Raw genomic sequence first — 20,092 nt, forward strand, 5'->3', positions numbered from 1 at the left:
CAGCTAGAGTACTGCGTGCAGTTCTGGTCACCACACTACACGAAGGAAGTGATTGCACTAGAGAGGGTGCAGAGGAGATTCACCAGTATGTTGCCTCTGCTGGAGCGTTTCAGCTATGAAGAGAGGCCAGTTAAAGTCATGGAGGTTTACAGCAAGGAAACAGGCCCTTCGGCCCAACTTCACCATGCCGTCCAGTTGTTACTACTAAGCTAGTTCCAATTGCCTGCATTTGGCCCAGATCCCTTTATATCCATTTTTTCTTTTTATAAGTTTAGAGTACCCCATTTATTGTTTCCAATTAAGGGGCAATTTAGCGTGGCCAATCCACCTACCCTGCACATCTTTGGGTTGTGGGGATGAAACCCACGCAGACACTGGGAGAATGTGCAAACTCCAGACGGACAGTGACCCAGAGCCGGGACTGAACCTGGGACCTCGGTGCCGTGAGGCAGCAGTGCTAACCACTGTGCTGCCCCCTTTGTACCCACCTTACCCAGATCCCTTTATATCCATCTTACCCATTTAACTGTCAAAATGTTTTTTAAAAGACAAAATTTTACCCGCATCTACTGCTGCCTCTGACAGCTCGTTCCAGACACACATTACCCTCTGGATCCTTTTTTTTGCATCTCTCCCCTCTCATCTTAAACCTATGCCCCCTTGTTTTAAGACCATAAAACATAGGAGCGGAAGTAAGGCCATTCGGCCCATCGAGTCCACTCCGCCATTCAATCATGGCTGATTTCAACTCCATTTACCTGCTCTCTCTCCATAGCCCTTAATTCCTCGAGAAATCAAGAATTTATCAACTTCTGTCTTAAAGACACTCAACGTCCCGGCCTCCACCGCCCTCTGTGGCAATGAATTCCACAGACCCACCACTCTCTGGCTGAAGAAATTTCTCCTCATCTCTGTTCTAAAGTGACTCCCTTTTATTCTAAGGCTGTGCCCCCGGGTCCTAGTCTCCCCTGCTAATGGAAACAACTTCCCTACATCCACCCTATCTAAGCCATTCATTATCTTGTAAGTTTCTATTAGATCTCCCCTCAACCTCCTAAACTCCAATGAATATAATCCCAGGATCCTCAGACGGTCATCGTATGTTAGGCCTACCATTCCTGGGATCATCCGTGTGAATCTCCGCTGCACCCGCTCCAGTGCCAGTATGTCCTTCCTGAGGTGTGGGGCCCAAAATTGCTCAGTAGACTGGGACCGTACTCATTGGAGTTTAGAAGGATGCGGGGGGGATCTTATTGAGACATATAAAATAATGAAGGGAATAGATAGGATAGATGCAGGCAGGTTGTTTCCACTGGTCAGGGAAAGCAGAACTAGGGGGCATAGCCTCAAAATAAGGGGAGGTAGATTTAGGACGGAGTGTAGGAGGAACTTCTTCACCCAAAGGGTTGTGAATCTCTGGAATTCCTTGCCCAGTGAAGCAGTTGAGGCTCCTTCTTTAAACGTTTTTAAGAAAAAGATAGATGCCTTTCTAAAGAATAAAGGGATTCGGGGATATGGTGTACGGGCCGGAGAGTGGAGCTGAGTCCACAAAGATCAGGCAGAAGGCAGATCTGATCTCATTAAATGGCGGAGCAGGCTCGAGGGGCCAGATGGCCTACTCCTGTTCCTAGTTCTTATGTTCTTATGTTATTCTAAATGGGGCCTAACTAATGCTTTATAAAGCTTCAGAAGTACATCCCTGCTTTTATATTCCAAGCCTCTTGAGATAAATGACAACATTGCATTTGCTTTCTTAATTACGGACTCAACCTGCAAGTTTACCTTTAGAGAATCCTGGACTAGGACTCCCAAGTCCCTTTGCACTTCAACATTATGAATTTTGTCACCGTTTAGAAAATAGTCCATGCCTCTATTCTTTTTTCCAAAGTGCAAGACCTCGCACTTGCCCACGTTGAATTTCATCAGCCATTTCTTGGACCACTCTCCTAAACTGTCTAAATCTTTCTGCAGCCTCCCCACCTCCTCCATACTACCTGCCCCTCCACCTATCATCGGCAAACTTAGCCAGAATGCCCCCAGTCCCGTCATCTAGACCGTTAATATATAAAGAGAACAGCTGTGGCCCCAACACTGAACCCTGCGGGACACCACTCGTCACCGGTTCCCATTCCGAAAAAGAACCTTTTATCCCAACTCTCTGCCTTCTGCCTGACAGCCAATCGTCAATCCATGTTAGTACCTTGCCTCGAATACCATGGGCCCTTATTTTACTCAGCAGTCTCCCGTGAGGCACCTTATCAAAGGCCTTTTGGAAGTCAAGATAGATAACATCCATTGGCTCTCCTTGGTCTAACCTATTTGTTATCTCTTCAAAGAACTCTAACAGGTTTGTCAGGCACGACCTCCCCTTACTAAATCCATGCTGACTTGTCCTAATCTGACCCTGCACTTCCAAGAATTTAGAAATCTCATCCTTAACAATGGATTCTAGAATTTTAGACTCTCTCAACCTTTGGGAAAAGATGTTGACTATCTATGCGCCTCATTATTTTATAGACCTCTATAAGATCACCCCTAAGCCTCATACGTTCCAGAGAGAAAAGTCCCAGCCTCTCCTTATAACTCAAACCGTCAAATCCAGGTAGCTTCCTAGTAAATCTTTTCTGCATTCTTTCTAGTTTAATATCCTTTTCATAATAGGGTGTCCAGAGTGGGTTGCTTTCCTCCGAGCAAAGAAGGCTGAGGGGGGAACCTGATTGAGGTGTACAAAATTGAGGGACATAGATAGGGAGAAGCTTTTGCCCTTAGTAGAGGGGGGTCAATAACCAGGGGCATAGATTTAAGATGAGTGGCAGGAGGGTTAGGGGGGATGTGGGGGAAAACCTTTTTTTACCCAGAGGGTGGTGGGAATCTGGAACTCGCTTCCTGACAGGGCGATAGAGGCGGGAACGCTCACAACATTTAAAGAAGCACTTTGATGCGCATTTGAAACACCATAGCATACAAGGCTACGGAGCAAGTGCTGGAAAATGAGTTAGAGTAGATATGTTGCTGATGCATATATTGGGCCAAAGGGCCTTATTTCCATGCTGTAAAACTCTAGGACACACATGTTGTAGTCTGGAGCTGTGGATGTACTTGGAGAGGCTCCAACTATCTTTCCATCACATGGATGCCCAGGGGTCCCTCCCACACCTGCCATTGGAGTGTGTTGGAAGGATTTGTGTTATGAAAGCACCTTTATTGTTCATCACGTCCTGGGTGGGACTTGAACCCTGAGACTCTGTCACAGAGGCGGGGATGCTCTTTGCTGATCCATCATTCTACCTAATTCAATTTCAATATTGGGAGTCACAAAATGGGCAGGTTGGGAGGAGCGGGTAAGGCCATCCTGTTTTTCGGTCGACCCCTCTCTATCATCGCTACTGACTGTTCCAGAAGTAGGTCGGCATCTTTGCCATCCCACTTCAAATTTCATACTGTGGAGAATTTCTCAAAGCCAGTCCAAGCGTTTCCTTTTCTGTAACGAGTGTGTGAGTGCCACCCTCACACTGTTATGGTTACAGTTGAAATACGTAAGATGCTATATGAATGAAAGTTGTTACGAGCAGGAGTAGGCCATTCAGCCCCTCAAGCGTACTCTGCTTGATAGAGCAGATCATGGATGATCATCAACCTCAATGCCACATTCCCACTGTTTCCTCTGGCTCCCCTCCCCCTTTCTGGCTCCCCACCAGCCTTTCTGGCTCCACTCCCCCCTTTCTGGCTCCACTCCCCCCTTTCTGGCTCCACTCCCCCCTTTCTGGCTCCACTCCCCCCTTTCTGGCTCCCCTCCCCCCTTTCTGGCTCCCCTCCCCCTTTCTGGCTCCCCTCCCCCCTTTCTGGCTCCCCTCCCCCCTTTCTGGCTCCCCTCCCCCCTTTCTGGCTCCCCTCCCCCCTTTCTGGCTCCCCTCCCCCCTTTCTGGCTCCCCTCCCCCCTTTCTGGCTCCCCTCCCCCCTTTCTGGCTCCCCTCCCCCCTTTCTGGCTCCCCTCCCCCCTTTCTGGCTCCCCTCCCCCCTTTCTGGCTCCCCTCCCCCCTTTCTGGCTCCCCTCCCCCCTTTCTGGCTCCCCTCCCCCCTTTCTGGCTCCCCTCTCCCCTTTCTGGCTCCCCTCCCCCCTTTCTGGCTCCCCTCCCCCCTTTCTGGCTCCCCTCCCCCCTTTCTGGCTCCCCTCCCCCCTTTCTGGCTCCCCTCCCCCCTTTCTGGCTCCCCTCCCCCCTTTCTGGCTCCCCTCCCCCCTTTCTGGCTCCCCTCCCCCCTTTCTGGCTCCCCTCCCCCCTTTCTGGCTCCCCTCCCCCCTTTCTGGCTCCCCTCCCCCCTTTCTGGCTCCCCTCCCCCCTTTCTGGCTCCCCTCCCCCCTTTCTGGCTCCCCTCCCCCCTTTCTGGCTCCCCTCCCCCCTTTCTGGCTCCCCTCCCCCCTTTCTGGCTCCCCTCCCCCTTTCTGGCTCCCCTCCCCCCTTTCTGGCTCCCCTCCCCCCTTTCTGGCTCCCCTCCCCCCTTTCTGGCTCCCCTCCCCCCTTTCTGGCTCCCCTCCCCCCTTTCTGGCTCCCCTCCCCCCTTTCTGGCTCCCCTCCCCCCTTTCTGGCTCCCCTCCCCCCTTTCTGGCTCCCCTCCCCCCTTTCTGGCTCCCCTCCCCCCTTTCTGGCTCCCCTCCCCCCTTTCTGGCTCCCCTCCCCCCTTTCTGGCTCCCCTCCCCCCTTTCTGGCTCCCCTCCCCCCTTTCTGGCTCCCCCTCCCCCCTTTCTGGCTCCCCTCCCCCCTTTCTGGCTCCCCTCCCCCCTTTCTGGCTCCCCTCCCCCCTTTCTGGCTCCCCTCCCCCCTTTCTGGCTCCCCTCCCCCCTTTCTGGCTCCCCTCCCCCCTTTCTGGCTCCCCTCCCCCCTTTCTGGCTCCCCTCCCCCCTTTCTGGCTCCCCTCCCCCCTTTCTGGCTCCCCTCCCCCCTTTCTGGCTCCCCTCCCCCCTTTCTGGCTCCCCTCCCCCCTTTCTGGCTCCCCTCCCCCCTTTCTGGCTCCCCTCCCCCCTTTCTGGCTCCCCTCCCCCCTTTCTGGCTCCCCTCCCCCCTTTCTGGCTCCCCTCCCCCCTTTCTGGCTCCCCTCCCCCCTTTCTGGCTGCCCTCCCCCCTTTCTGGCTGCCCTCCCCCCTTTCTGGCTGCCCTCCCCCCTTTCTGGCTGCCCTCCCCCCTTTCTGGCTGCCCTCCCCCCTTTCTGGCTGCCCTCCCCCCTTTCTGGCTGCCCTCCCCCCTTTCTGGCTGCCCTCCCCCCTTTCTGGCTGCCCTCCCCCCTTTCTGGCTGCCCTCCCCCCTTTCTGGCTGCCCTCCCCCCTTTCTGGCTGCCCTCCCCCCTTTCTGGCTGCCCTCCCCCCTTTCTGGCTGCCCTCCCCCCTTTCTGGCTGCCCTCCCCCCTTTCTGGCTGCCCTCCCCCCTTTCTGGCTGCCCTCCCCCCTTTCTGGCTGCCCTCCCCCCTTTCTGGCTGCCCTCCCCCCCTTTCTGGCTGCCCTCCCCCCTTTCTGGCTGCCCTCCCCCCTTTCTGGCTGCCCTCCCCCCTTTCTGGCTGCCCTCCCCCCTTTCTGGCTGCCCTCCCCCCTTTCTGGCTGCCCTCCCCCCTTTCTGGCTGCCCTCCCCCCTTTCTGGCTGCCCTCCCCCCTTTCTGGCTCCCCTCCCCCCTTTCTGGCTCCCCTCCCCCCTTTCTGGCTCCCCTCCCCCCTTTCTGGCTCCCCTCCCCCCTTTCTGGCTCCCCTCCCCCCTTTCTGGCTCCCCTCCCCCCTTTCTGGCTCCCCTCCCCCCTTTCTGGCTCCCCTCCCCCCTTTCTGGCTCCCCTCCCCCCTTTCTGGCTCCCCTCCCCCCTTTCTGGCTCCCCTCCCCCCTTTCTGGCTCCCCTCCCCCCTTTCTGGCTCCCCTCCCCCCTTTCTGGCTCCCCTCCCCCCTTTCTGGCTCCCCTCCCCCCTTTCTGGCTCCCCTCCCCCCTTTCTGGCTCCCCTCCCCCCTTTCTGGCTCCCCTCCCCCCCTTTCTGGCTCCCCTCCCCCCCTTTCTGGCTCCCCTCCCCCCCTTTCTGGCTCCCCTCCCCCCCTTTCTGGCTCCCCTCCCCCCCTTTCTGGCTCCCCTCCCCCCCTTTCTGGCTCCCCTCCCCCCCTTTCTGGCTCCCCTCCCCCCCTTTCTGGCTCCCCTCCCCCCCTTTCTGGCTCCCCTCCCCCCCTTTCTGGCTCCCCTCCCCCCCTTTCTGGCTCCCCTCCCCCCCTTTCTGGCTCCCCTCCCCCCCTTTCTGGCTCCCCTCCCCCCCTTTCTGGCTCCCCTCCCCCCCTTTCTGGCTCCCCTCCCCCCCTTTCTGGCTCCCCTCCCCCCCTTTCTGGCTCCCCTCCCCCCCTTTCTGGCTCCCCTCCCCCCCTTTCTGGCTCCCCTCCCCCCCTTTCTGGCTCCCCTCCCCCCCTTTCTGGCTCCCCTCCCCCCCTTTCTGGCTCCCCTCCCCCCCTTTCTGGCTCCCCTCCCCCCCTTTCTGGCTCCCCTCCCCCCCCTTTCTGGCTCCCCTCCCCCCCTTTCTGGCTCCCCTCCCCCCCTTTCTGGCTCCCCTCCCCCCCTTTCTGGCTCCCCTCCCCCCCTTTCTGGCTCCCCTCCCCCCCTTTCTGGCTCCCCTCCCCCCCTTTCTGGCTCCCCTCCCCCCCTTTCTGGCTCCCCTCCCCCCCTTTCTGGCTCCCCTCCCCCCCTTTCTGGCTCCCCTCCCCCCCTTTCTGGCTCCCCTCCCCCCCTTTCTGGCTCCCCTCCCCCCCTTTCTGGCTCCCCTCCCCCCCTTTCTGGCTCCCCTCCCCCCCTTTCTGGCTCCCCTCCCCCCCTTTCTGGCTCCCCTCCCCCCCTTTCTGGCTCCCCTCCCCCCCTTTCTGGCTCCCCTCCCCCCCTTTCTGGCTCCCCTCCCCCCCTTTCTGGCTCCCCTCCCCCCCTTTCTGGCTCCCCTCCCCCCCTTTCTGGCTCCCCTCCCCCCCTTTCTGGCTCCCCTCCCCCCCTTTCTGGCTCCCCTCCCCCCCTTTCTGGCTCCCCTCCCCCCCTTTCTGGCTCCCCTCCCCCCCTTTCTGGCTCCCCTCCCCCCCTTTCTGGCTCCCCTCCCCCCCTTTCTGGCTCCCCTCCCCCCCTTTCTGGCTCCCCTCCCCCCCTTTCTGGCTCCCCTCCCCCCCTTTCTGGCTCCCCTCCCCCCCTTTCTGGCTCCCCTCCCCCCCTTTCTGGCTCCCCTCCCCCCCTTTCTGGCTCCCCTCCCCCCCTTTCTGGCTCCCCTCCCCCCCTTTCTGGCTCCCCTCCCCCCCTTTCTGGCTCCCCTCCCCCCCTTTCTGGCTCCCCTCCCCCCCTTTCTGGCTCCCCTCCCCCCCTTTCTGGCTCCCCTCCCCCCCTTTCTGGCTCCCCTCCCCCCCTTTCTGGCTCCCCTCCCCCCCTTTCTGGCTCCCCTCCCCCCCTTTCTGGCTCCCCTCCCCCCCTTTCTGGCTCCCCTCCCCCCCTTTCTGGCTCCCCTCCCCCCCTTTCTGGCTCCCCTCCCCCCCTTTCTGGCTCCCCTCCCCCCCTTTCTGGCTCCCCTCCCCCCCTTTCTGGCTCCCCTCCCCCCCTTTCTGGCTCCCCTCCCCCCCTTTCTGGCTCCCCTCCCCCCCTTTCTGGCTCCCCTCCCCCCCTTTCTGGCTCCCCTCCCCCCCTTTCTGGCTCCCCTCCCCCCCTTTCTGGCTCCCCTCCCCCCCTTTCTGGCTCCCCTCCCCCCCTTTCTGGCTCCCCTCCCCCCCTTTCTGGCTCCCCTCCCCCCCTTTCTGGCTCCCCTCCCCCCCTTTCTGGCTCCCCTCCCCCCCTTTCTGGCTCCCCTCCCCCCCTTTCTGGCTCCCCTCCCCCCCTTTCTGGCTCCCCTCCCCCCCTTTCTGGCTCCCCTCCCCCCCTTTCTGGCTCCCCTCCCCCCCTTTCTGGCTCCCCTCCCCCCCTTTCTGGCTCCCCTCCCCCCCTTTCTGGCTCCCCTCCCCCCCTTTCTGGCTCCCCTCCCCCCCTTTCTGGCTCCCCTCCCCCCCTTTCTGGCTCCCCTCCCCCCCTTTCTGGCTCCCCTCCCCCCCTTTCTGGCTCCCCTCCCCCCCTTTCTGGCTCCCCTCCCCCCCTTTCTGGCTCCCCTCCCCCCCTTTCTGGCTCCCCTCCCCCCCTTTCTGGCTCCCCTCCCCCCCTTTCTGGCTCCCCTCCCCCCCTTTCTGGCTCCCCTCCCCCCCTTTCTGGCTCCCCTCCCCCCCTTTCTGGCTCCCCTCCCCCCCTTTCTGGCTCCCCTCCCCCCCTTTCTGGCTCCCCTCCCCCCCTTTCTGGCTCCCCTCCCCCCCTTTCTGGCTCCCCTCCCCCCCTTTCTGGCTCCCCTCCCCCCCTTTCTGGCTCCCCTCCCCCCCTTTCTGGCTCCCCTCCCCCCCTTTCTGGCTCCCCTCCCCCCCTTTCTGGCTCCCCTCCCCCCCTTTCTGGCTCCCCTCCCCCCCTTTCTGGCTCCCCTCCCCCCCTTTCTGGCTCCCCTCCCCCCCTTTCTGGCTCCCCTCCCCCCCTTTCTGGCTCCCCTCCCCCCCTTTCTGGCTCCCCTCCCCCCCTTTCTGGCTCCCCTCCCCCCCTTTCTGGCTCCCCTCCCCCCCTTTCTGGCTGCTCCCCCTCCTCCCCCTCCCCTCCCCCCCCCTCCCCCCCCTCCCCCCCCCTCCCCCCCCCTCCCCCCCCCTCCCCCCCCCTCCCCCCTCCTCCCCCCTCCTCCCCCCTCCTCCCCCCTCCTCCCCCCTCCTCCCCCCTCCTCCCCCCTCCTCCCCCCTCCGCCCTCCCCCCTCTGCCCTCCCCCCGCCGCCCTCCGCCCTCCCCCCTCCGCCCTCCCCCCCTCCCCCCTCCCCCCCTCCCCCCCTCCCCCCTCCCCCCCTCCCCCCCCCTCCCCCCCCTCCCCCCCTCCCCCCCCTCCCCCTCCCCCCTCCCCCCTCCCCCCTCCCTCCTCCCCCCTCCCCCCTCCCCCCTCCCCCCTCCGCCCTCCCCCCTCCGCCCTCCGCCCTCCCCCCTCCGCCCTCCCCCCTCTTCCCTCCCCCCCCCCTCTTCTCTCCCCCCCCCTCTTCTCTCCCCCCCCTCTTCTCTCCCCCCCCTCTTCTCTCCCCCCCCTCTTCTCTCCCCCCCCTCTTCTCTCCCCCCCCCTCTTCTCTCCCCCCCCTCTTCCCTCCCCCCCCTCTTCTCTCCCCCCCCCTCTTCTCTCCCCCCCCCTCTTCTCTCCCCCCCCTCTTCTCTCCCCCCCCCTCTTCTCTCCCCCCCCTCTTCTCTCCCCCCCCTCTTCTCTCCCCCCCCTCTTCTCTCCCCCCCCCCTCTTCTCTCCCCCCCCCTCTTCTCTCCCCCCCTCTTCTCTCCCCCCCCTCTTCTCTCCCCCCCCTCTTCTCTCTCCCCCCCTCTTCTCTCCCCCCCCCTCTTCTCTCCCCCCCCCTCTTCTCTCCCCCCCCTCTTCTCTCCCCCCCTCTTCTCTCCCCCCCCTCTTCTCTCCCCCCCCTCTTCTCTCCCCCCCCTCTTCTCTCCCCCCCCCTCTTCTCTCCCCCCCCCTCTTCTCTCCCCCCCCTCTTCTCTCCCCCCCCTCTTCTCTCCCCCCCCTCTTCTCTCCCCCCCCTCTTCTCTCCCCCCCCTCTTCTCTCCCCCCCCTCTTCTCTCCCCCCCCTCTTCTCTCCCCCCCCCCTCTTCTCTCCCCCCCCCTCTTCTCTCCCCCCCTCTTCTCTCCCCCCCCTCTTCTCTCCCCCCCCTCTTCTCTCCCCCCCCCTCTTCTCTCCCCCCCCCTCTTCTCTCCCCCCCCCTCTTCTCTCCCCCCCCTCTTCTCTCCCCCCCCTCTTCCCCCCCCACCCCTCTTCCCCCCCCCACCCCTCTCCCCCCCCCCACCCCTCTCCCCCCCCCCCACCCCTCTCCCCCCCCCCACCCCTCTCCCCCCCCCCCACCCCTCTTCCCCCCCCACCCCTCTTCCCCCCCCCACCCCTCTTCCCCCCCCACCCCTCTTCCCCCCCCCACCCCTCTTCCCCCCCCCCCACCCCTCTTCCCCCCCCCACCCCTCTTCCCCCCCCACCCCTCTTCCCCCCCACCCCTCTTCCCCCCCCACCCCTCTTCCCCCCCCACCCCTCTTCCCCCCCCACCCCTCTTCCCCCCCCACCCCTCTTCCCCCCCCACCCCTCTTCCCCCCCCACCCCTCTTCCCCCCCCACCCCTCTTCCCCCCCCCACCCCTCTTCCCCCCCCCACCCCTCTTCCCCCCCCCACCCCTCTTCCCCCCCCCACCCCTCTTCCCCCCCCCACCCCTCTTCCCCCCCCCACCCCTCTTCCCCCCCCCCACCCCTCTTCCCCCCCTACCCCTCTTCCCCCCCCTCCCTCCCTCCCCTCTCTCTCCCCCCCCCCTTTCTGTCAGTGCACCTGTAAATGTTGGCACGTAATTTTGAGAGAACATTCCATAGAATCCCTACAGTGCAGAATGAAGGTATTCAGCCCAGTGAGTCTGTACCCACAGTCTGAGAGAGCACTTTACCGAGGCCCACTCCCCCTGACCTATCCCCGTAACCCCACCTAACCTGCAAATCTCTGGACATCAAGGGGCAATTTTAGTTTACCAATTCACCTAACCTGCACATCTTTTGGTTGGCGTGGTTAGCACTTCTGCCTAAGGAGCTGAGGTCCCAGGTTTGAATCCCAGCCCTGGGTCACTGTCTGTGTGGCGTTTGCACATTCTCACCGTCTCTGCGGGGGTCTCACCCCCACAACTCAAAGATGTGCAGTTTAGGTGGATTGGCCATGCTAAATTACCCCATAATTGCGGGGGGCGGGGGGGAATTTGGGTACTCTTAAGTTTATATTTTCTTAAAAAATAACCTGCATATCTTTGTAGTGTGGGAGGAAACTGGAGCATCCCGGAGGAAACCCACGCCAACACACACAACATCAGTCACCCAAGGCTGGAATTGAATCCAGGTCCCTGGTGCTGTGAGGCAGCAGTGCTAACCACCGGGCCGCCCTTTCATAAATCAATTCTGGAACGGTGGCACGGTGGCGCAGTGGTTAGAACAAAGAACAAAGAAAATTACAGCACAGGAACAGGCCTTTTGGCCCTCCCAGCCTGCGCCGATCCAGATCCTTTATCTAAACCTGTCGCCTATTTTCCAAGGATCTACTTCCCTCTGTTCCCCGCCCGTTCATATATCTGTCTAGATGCATCTTGAATGATGCTATCGTGCCCGCCTCTATCACCTCCGCTGGCAAAGCGTTCCAGGCACCCACCACCCTCTGCGTAAAAAACATTCCACACACATCTCCCTTAAACTTACCCCCTCTCACCTTGAAATCGTGACCCCTTGGAATTGACACCCCCTTGGAATTGACACCGTCACTCTTGGAAAAAGCTTGTTGCTATCCACCCTGTCCATACCTTTCATAATTTTGTAGACCTCAATCAGGTCCCCCCTCAACCTCCGTCTTTCCAATGAAAGCAATCCTAATCTACTCAACCTTTCTTCATAGCTAGCACCCTCCATACCAGGCAACATCCTGGTGAACCTCCTCTGCACCCTCTCTAAAGCATCCACATCCTTCTGGTAATGTGGCGACCAGAACAGCACACAGTATTCCAAATGTGGCCTAACCAAAGTCCTATACAACTGTAACATGACCTGCCGACTCTTGTACTCAGCACCCCATCCGATGAAGGCAAGCATGCTTTATGCCTTCTTGACCACTCTATCGACCTGCGTTGCCACCTTCAGGGTACAATGGACCTGAACTCCCAGATCTCTCTGTACATCAATTTTCCCCAGGACTCTTCCATTGACCGTATAGTCCGCTCTTGAATTAGATCTTCCAAAATGCATCACCTCACATTTGCCTGGATTGAACTCCATCTGCCATTTCTCTGCCCAACTCTCCAATCTATCTATATTTTGCTGTATTCTCTGACAGTCCTCCTGGCTATCTGCAACTCCATCAGTCTTAGTATCATCTGCAAACTTGCTAATCAGACCACCTATACCTTTGTCCAGATCATTTATGTATATCACAAACAACAGTGGTCCGAGCACGGATCCCTGTGGAACACCACTAGTCACCTTTCTCCATTTTGAGACAATCCCTTCCACCACTACTCTCTGTCTCCTGTTGCCCAGCCAGTTCTTTATCCATCTAGCTAGTACACCCTGGACCCCATGAGACTTCACTTTTTCCATCAACCTGCCATGGGAAACGTTATCAAACTCCTTACTGAAGTCCATGTATATGACATCTACAGCCCTTCCCTCATCAATCAACTTTGTCACTTCCTCAAAGAATTTGTCACTTCCTCAAAGAAGTGCTGCCTCATGGCACCGAGGACACGGGTTCGATCCTGGCCCCATGTCATGTGCAGAATAGGTGCATTGGCCACGCTAAACTTGCCCCTTGGAAATAAAGGATTGGATACTATGAAGTTTTTTTTTTTTTTAAATCAATTCTGGAAATGTATGTATCATTGGAATTGCTGACGGTCATTGTGGGCTGTCGGTCAAGAGTTCAACCACTTTGTTGTGGGAGTTGGAGTCACATAGGACCCAAACTGGGTAAGGACAGCAGATTTCCTCCTGTAAAGGGACCTTAATGAACTAATTGGATTGTCATGACAGTACAACTTCCTGGTCACTATTACTGCTATCATATTTTCCAAAAATTTCCAGATTCGTTTTTTTTAATGAATTAAAATTCTCACACCATCATGGTAAGATTCCATCTTGCTTTCTATGGCTTCTATCAAAACTCCAAAACCTAGGACCTGGCTCCTCACTCTGCAACTGGATCCTTGACTTTCTGACCCATAGACCACAGTCAGTAAAAATAAACAACAACACCTCCTCCATGATAAGTCTGACAACACCAGGTGAAAGTCCAACAGGTTTGTTTCAAGTCACTAGCTTTCGGAGCACTGCTCCTTCCTCAAGTGAAGGAGCAGTGCTCCGAAAGCGAGTGATTTGAAACAAACCTGTTGGACTTTAACCCGGTGTTGTAAGACTTCTTACTGTGCTCACCCCAGTCCAACGCTGGCATCTCCACATTACGGAGTTGAGCATTGTAGGCATTCACCGCCTGACCCAGCGACACTACAGTTTCAACAAAAACCTCCTTGTATGTTCAAGTGAAACCCCTGTTAAACATAATTGGTATCCGTTTAACAATTACCAAACCACTAATAAACAATAAATGCCAGCAACATCCACATCTTGTGGTCAGCTTAGGAAAACTTCTAAGAAGGTGACTTCCAGTGGCGGCCAAGGTGACTCCCGCTTGGAGATTTGTTTTTTGGACCTTTCTGCCGGGTAAGCGAGTATTTTGGTAGGTGTTATGGGCCATGGTTTAGAGAACCCCAAAGTGTATCATGGAGTTCACCTGACCCACAACTTTTAATAAATTGCGGTATGGGGAGCACAGCCCACTCTACTAGGTATGGTGCAGCAGACATCTAACAGTATTTGTTAAAGCAAAACAATGTTTATTCTATGAACTCAAGTTAACCTTTTTAAAACAACAGTGAACATCTTCGCAACCATTAATTCAAATACACCCCCCCCCAATGAATACAACACTAAGTAATCCTTCAGCTTTCCTTTTAACATCCATAAGACTTTAAAAAGTTTTTAACAGAAGCACATCAGGTTTAAATTCACTACTGAGAACAGTTATCCTCTGAATTCCCCAAATGATCTAGATAGTCTTTACATGGCAGAGAGAACAACATTTCACATTCTGCGGCTGACTGCAGCTCCAACACTGAAACAAAACCAAAAAAACACAGACACACCCAAGCTTTTCTCAAAGTGAAACTAAAAAGCAGAGCCAGAGCTCAGCTCCACCCACACTCTTACATCACTGCAATAATAAACACCCATTTCTTAAAGGTACACCCACTACAGTTATTCTATAAAACACCCATTTCTTAAAGGTACTCTCACATGTTGTAGGAAATAGAACAAAGCAATTGAAACTTGTTGGGTTCCCCTCCAATGTAGGATGTCGGCGGGTTATAATACAAGGCTACATCGAACAAAGCCCTGCTCAAGATTTGGAGGACCCTTGTGGCGCAGCAAAGGAAAATATGGCGGACCTCACCGAGTTGTCGCCACCGTCTTCGTTGCTAACTGAGCTGTTAATGGGGTTCATTGCTAGTGAATTCCGGAGATGTGGGAGGATTGGTCCAGGGTGATTGAGGTAGCATAGTTCCTCTTCACGGGCATTGGATAGGGTGGAGCAGTGACCTGGAGTCTCTGGGCACGACGAGAAGGCAGTCTCGGGACACACTAACTGGATCGTGTCTCTGTAGGCAGAGATAACAATGCTGGAGGAGGTGCACAAGGCCAGAGTGGGCGACCAGGAGAATCGATCTAGCCATCAAAATCTAAGGATAGTTGTACTGCTGGAGGGAGCTGAGCGTACGAGCGCCGTTGAATACGTGATGGAGATGTTTGGGAATCTGTTTGGGGAGGGGGTTTTCGAGAAGCCCCCAGAGGTGGATCAGGCCCACAGTTCGCTGCGCCAGAAACCGAGAGCTGGGGATCTGCCACAGGCAGTAATCGTTCGGTTACATAAGTATTTGGAGAAGGAACGGATTTTGCGGTGGGCAAAGTCCACATGAGACTGTAGCCGGGAGGGCACTCCATTTGCACATACCAGGATATTGGGGCTGACCTGGCCAAACATGGCGCAGACTTCGACTAGGCAGAGGCAGCACTCTTTAGGACCAAAGTAAGATTCGGGACGCTGTACCTGGCAAAACTATGGGCTATGTTCAAGAACAAAGAACATTATTTTACATGTCGGAGGAGGCGAATTACTTTGAGAGTATGGTTTGGGGCAGGATTAATGCTGATGATGTACAGTTTCAATGTCACTGTTATTTGAATATTTGGAGGTGTTATATGTTCATATGTTAGTTCCTCACCGTGGTTGATATTGGGGTCACTTTGAGTTCTCTGTTTTTCTCGTTGGGAGTTTGGCTTCGTCAAGAGGGGGTTTGGGGGCAGCACGGTGGCGCAGTGGGTTGGCATTGCTGCTCAGGCACCGAGGTCCCAGGTTCGATCCCGGCTCCGGGTCACTGTCCGCGTGGAGTTTGCACATTCTCCCCAAGCTTGCGTGGGTTTTGCCCCCACAACCCAAAGATGTGCAGGGTAGGTGGATTGGCCACGCTAAATTGCCCCTTAATTAGAAAAAAAATGAATGGGTACTCTAAATTTAAAAAAAAAAAGAAGGGGTTTGGGTTTGTTCTTTCTGGTTTGCTAGTTCGGGTGGGGGAGTGGGGTGAAGGGTAATTTGGGTGGTTTGAATGGGTTTTTTTCTGTGGTTTTCCAAGTGGGGGTCACCGTGCTAGCAGGGATGCTAGTAAATGGGAGCAGTGTGAGGGAGGGGACTGCAGCGGGTAGCTAGGGAGGAGGGGTGGGAGTGGTCAGGCTTGTGGGTGGTATTTGGGTTGGTTAGGTTCTCTTTGTTCGGGGGGGGTGGGTGTTTTTGTGAGGTCGTTAGGCAGGTTGGTTATTTGGAAGGGGGAGTGGGGGTGGTTAGGAGGGTAGAATGAGTGGGTTTCCTCCGGGTGCCTGGTTTCCTTGGCCGTGCAAAATTGCCCCTTAGTGTCCAAAAAGGTTAGGTGGGGTTACGGGGACAGGGTGGAGGTGTGGGCTTAGGGAGGGTGCTCTTTCCAGGGGCCTGTGCAGACTTGATGGGCCGAATGGCCTCCTTCTGTACTGCAAATTCTATGGCAGTGTTTATGGAATAGATGGTGGGGGGGGGGGGAGTTTTCCTTCTTCCATGTCTAACAGGTATACACCCGAATAGACTTTTCGTGATGGGGAAATCATTACTCCCGGGGATTGTGCAGCGGAGTACACTGTGACAGTGATATCTGATCACGCACCACATTATGTGCATGTGAGGCTAGAGATAAATCGAGCTCAGCAGCTCCCATGGAGGTTAGATACACCGCTCCTGGCTGACGAGAGGTTTTGTGAGCAGGTAGCCTTGACCATAGAGAGCTATATAGAGTTCAACTCGGATGGGAAAGTCTCTCCCTCCACATTTTGGGAGGCAGTGATCAGAGGGGAGGTAATTTTATACAAAGGCCCACAGGGACAAGGTCGGGAGGGTGGATTGGTTGACTCTATTTTGGAGGTGGATTCACACTACTCCACGGCGCAAACAAAAGAGCTGTTAGCAGAGAGAAAGCGGCTGCAGGTGGAATTTGATTTGGTATCGACAGGGAAGGCAGTGAACTAGCTACGTCGCTCAGTGGGTGTGTTCTACGAGTATGGGGATAAAGGTCAGCCATCTATTAGTTCACCAGCTGAGAAGACAGCGACACGAAAGGGACAAAGGGGGAGGGCTGGTGACAGCTCCGGACAAAGTTAAGGGTACATTTGAGGCATTTTATCAGGGCCTGTATAGATCCGAGTCCTGGGCGGAGGGATTGGAGATGGAACAATTTTTAGACTGGCTGAACGAGCCAGTGGTGGCAGGGGCTGGAGGAGATAATGGAGTGCATTGGTTCTATGCAATTGGTGAAGGCCAATGGTTTTCTGGTGGAATTTTATCAGCAATTTGCAGAGTTACTGGCACCACACTTATTAGTGATGTATAATGACTCTCTGTTGCAACTGGCCACGTTGGCACAGGCATCCAACTCCCTGATCCAGAAGAAGGAGAAGGATCCGGTGGAGTGCAGGACTTAGGCCCATTTCTTTGGTGAACACCGATGTGAAGGTGCTACCAAAGGTCTTGACGAGGTGTCTGGAGGATTGTGTTCCAGAGGTGGTCCCCGAGGACCAGACTGACTTTTAAGGGGTGACGGTTGTCGACCAACATTAGGCAATTTTTGAATGTGGTCACGACCCCATCCCAGGGGACTCAGAGAAGGGTTTTGATCGGGTGGAATGGAGGTATCTTTTTTTGAGGTCCTGGGACCATTTGGGTTTGGGCCAACATTTTATCACCTGGGTGCCCCCATAGTGAGTGTTAGGATGAATGCGGTGAGCTCAGAAACTTCCAGCTGTACAGGGGCACAAAGCAGGGATATCTGTGTCCCCGTTGTTGTTTGCTTTCGCTACTGAATCCCTGGCCATCGCACTTGGGTCGTCAAATGAATGGAGAGGCATTGAAGGTGGGGTGGGGGTGGGGGGGGGGGGGGGGCGGTAGAGGAGCATTGGGTGTTCCTTTATGCGGATGACCTGCTGCTGTACATCTTGGATCCTCTATCATTTAGGGGAAGATAATGGGGCTGTTAAGGAAGTCTGGATTCTTCTCTGGATGCAAACTTAAACGGGACCAAGAGCGAAGTATTTCTGGTAAATCTCTGGGTCTGGTCAAGACAAAAGTCCGATACCTTGGTGTTCAGGTGGCTCATGATTGGACCTTGATGCACAAATGGACCTTGGCCAGTCTGGTGGAGAGGGTGAAAAGGGGCTTGAAAAGGTGGGATGCTCCCGCTTTCCTGGAGGTAAAAGTACAGACAATCAAAATAAACATTCAGCCCAGGATGCTATTTGTGGCCTAGTCACTCGTGATCTTCCTCCCTCTAGCTTTTTGTTAGGCCGAGATTAGCTGGAAGAAGGGGGGGATCTTGGATGTATATGGGAGGTTGCTGGAGACGGGAAAGGCTTGGATAGCAACGATGAAGTGGGAAGAAGACTTGGCCTTGGTACTGGAGGGAGGGGCCTGGATGAGATACTGTAGCGGGTGAACTCTGCTTCCTCTTGTGCCAGGCTGGGTCTGATACAATTTAACGTTGTCCATATGGCTCACATGACTAGAGCATGCACGAGTGGGTTCTTCCTTGATGTGGAAGAGAGGTGTGAGAGGTGTATGGGAGGGAGGGGACGGGGGGCAGTGAACCACTCGTGTTCTGGTTCTGCCCAAAATTGGTCAAGTTCTGGGCCTGTCTTTGAGACCATGTCGGTGATTGTGGGGGTGAAGCTGGAACCGTGCCCATCAGCAGTGATTTTTGGGGTGTCGGATTTGCCAGAGCTTTGAGGGGAAGGGGGCCGATGGTTTGACCTTCGCCTCTCTGCCCGGTGACGAATCCTCCTTGGTTGGAGGTCGGCGGTGCCTGCCAGGGTTTCGGCATGGTTGGGGGAATGTGAACGTTCCTGTGACTAAAATCAAATATGCCCGTAGGAGGTCGGAGGAAGGCATTTCACTCCAGGTGGAGGCTATTCATCACTGTCTTTAAAGATCAGTTTGTCGCCAGCAATTAATTGGGGGGACTGGGGTTTTCTTTGGGGTTATAATTAGTTTATAAAAACAAAAATGGCAAACTGTTTGCAATATATCGGTGTGTTTTATATTTTTGTGGAATTTTCGGTATTGTTTGGAATAAAATATATTTTTTAAAATAAGGAAAACTCCCAAGATAAATCCGGAGCCAGGTTTCAAAGAATTCGGCAAACTATTTTCCACCCATCCCCCAGGACAGAGATTTTTACATCTGGCATTAAAATCTCCTAGTGGCAAATAATTTTCTCTAATCCACGTGGTGGACAGGAGAGATTTGAATCCATAGAATCCCTACTGTACAAGAAGAGGCCATTTGGCCCATCGAGTCTGCACCAACCCTCTGGAAGAGCACCCTGCCTAGGCCCACTCCCCTGTCCTAATCCCGTAACCCCACCTAACCTGCACATCTTTGAACATTAAGGGGCAATTTAATCTGGCCAATTCACTTAACCTGCACATCTTTGGATTGTGCCGCCTTCGCTGTTCCTGGCTGCGTTAGCGGTTAGCAGATATTTTTGGGTGAAGACCCGGATGATCAGAAATCCCTAATTTAAACAATACTTATAATGTAAATGTTGCCACAGTGCCCTTTGTGTGTGTGTGAGAGAGAGAGAGAGAGAGAGAGAGAGAGCTGACTGGCGGTGGTTTAACCTGAGGGTCACCAGACCTCAGATGAGGGACATGGTTGAGAATAAACTCAGCCAGCACGGGAATTGAACCCGTGCTATTGGCGTCACACTGCATCACGAACCAGCCAACTGAGCTAACCGACCCCCAACTACTCAATATACAAAGATGGCACGTGAAGGGCTTTTGGATCCTGCTTTCGAGAATCCGGATATTTGCAGGTATCAGAGGGAGATTTAATTGAAGTCTATAAATAGTGAGGACCTAGATAAGTGGATAGGAAGGACCCATTTCTCTGAGCTGTGAGGTCAATAACCAAGGAGATGGATTTAAAATAGATTAGAGGGGAGTTGAGATTTTTTTCACCCAGAGGGTGATGGCGGCCTGAAAAGGTGATAGAAACATTTAATAAATAAGGCCATAAGACATAGGAGCGGAAGTAAGGCCATTCGGCCCATCGAGTCCACTCCACCATTCAATCATGGCTGACTTCAACTCCATTTACCCGCTCTCTCTCCATAGCCCTTAATTCCTCGAAAAGCAAGAATTTATCAACTTCTGTCTTAAAGACACTCAACGTCCCGGCCCCCACCGCCCTCTGTGGCAATGAATTCCACAGACCCACCACTCTCTGGCTGAAGAAATTTCTCCTCATCTCTGTTCTAAAGTGACTCCTTTTTATTCTAAGGCTGTGCCCCCGGGTCCTAGTCTCCCCTGCTAATGGAAACAACTTCCCTACATCCACCCTATCTAAGCCATTCATTATCTTGTAAGTTTCTATTAGATCTCCCCTCAACCTCCTAAACTCCAATGAATATAATCCCAGGATCCTCAGACGGTCATCGTATGTTAGGCCTACCATTCCTGGGATCATCCGTGTGAATCTCCGCTGGACCCGCTCCAGTGCCAGTATGTCCTTCCTGAGGTGTGGGGCCCAAAATTGCTCACAGTATTCTAAATGGGGCCTAACTAATGCTTTATAAAGCTTCAGAAGTACATCCCTGCTTTTATATTCCAAGCCTCTTGAGATGAATGACGACATTGCATTTGCTTTCTTAATTACGGACTCAACCTGCAAGTTTACCTTTAGAGAATCCTGGACTAGGAGTCCCTTTGCACTTCAGCATTATGAATTTTGTCACCGTTTAGAAAATAGTCCATGCCTCTATTCTTTTTTCCAAAGTGTAAGACCTCACACTTGCCCACGTTGAATTTCATCAGCCATTTCTTGGACCA

The 20,092-nt window shown here is 55.5% G+C and overlaps 1 protein-coding gene across 1 annotated transcript in view; it reads left to right on the top strand.

The window, feature by feature from the left end:
• Window positions 1-20,092, top strand: part of LOC140392122 (transmembrane protein 164-like) — a 68,292-nt gene that overhangs the window by 1,341 nt on the left and 46,859 nt on the right. The window lies entirely within an intron of this gene.

Source organism: Scyliorhinus torazame, chromosome 15 (assembly GCF_047496885.1).
Source record: "Scyliorhinus torazame isolate Kashiwa2021f chromosome 15, sScyTor2.1, whole genome shotgun sequence".
NCBI classification, from domain to species: domain Eukaryota; kingdom Metazoa; phylum Chordata; class Chondrichthyes; order Carcharhiniformes; family Scyliorhinidae; genus Scyliorhinus; species Scyliorhinus torazame.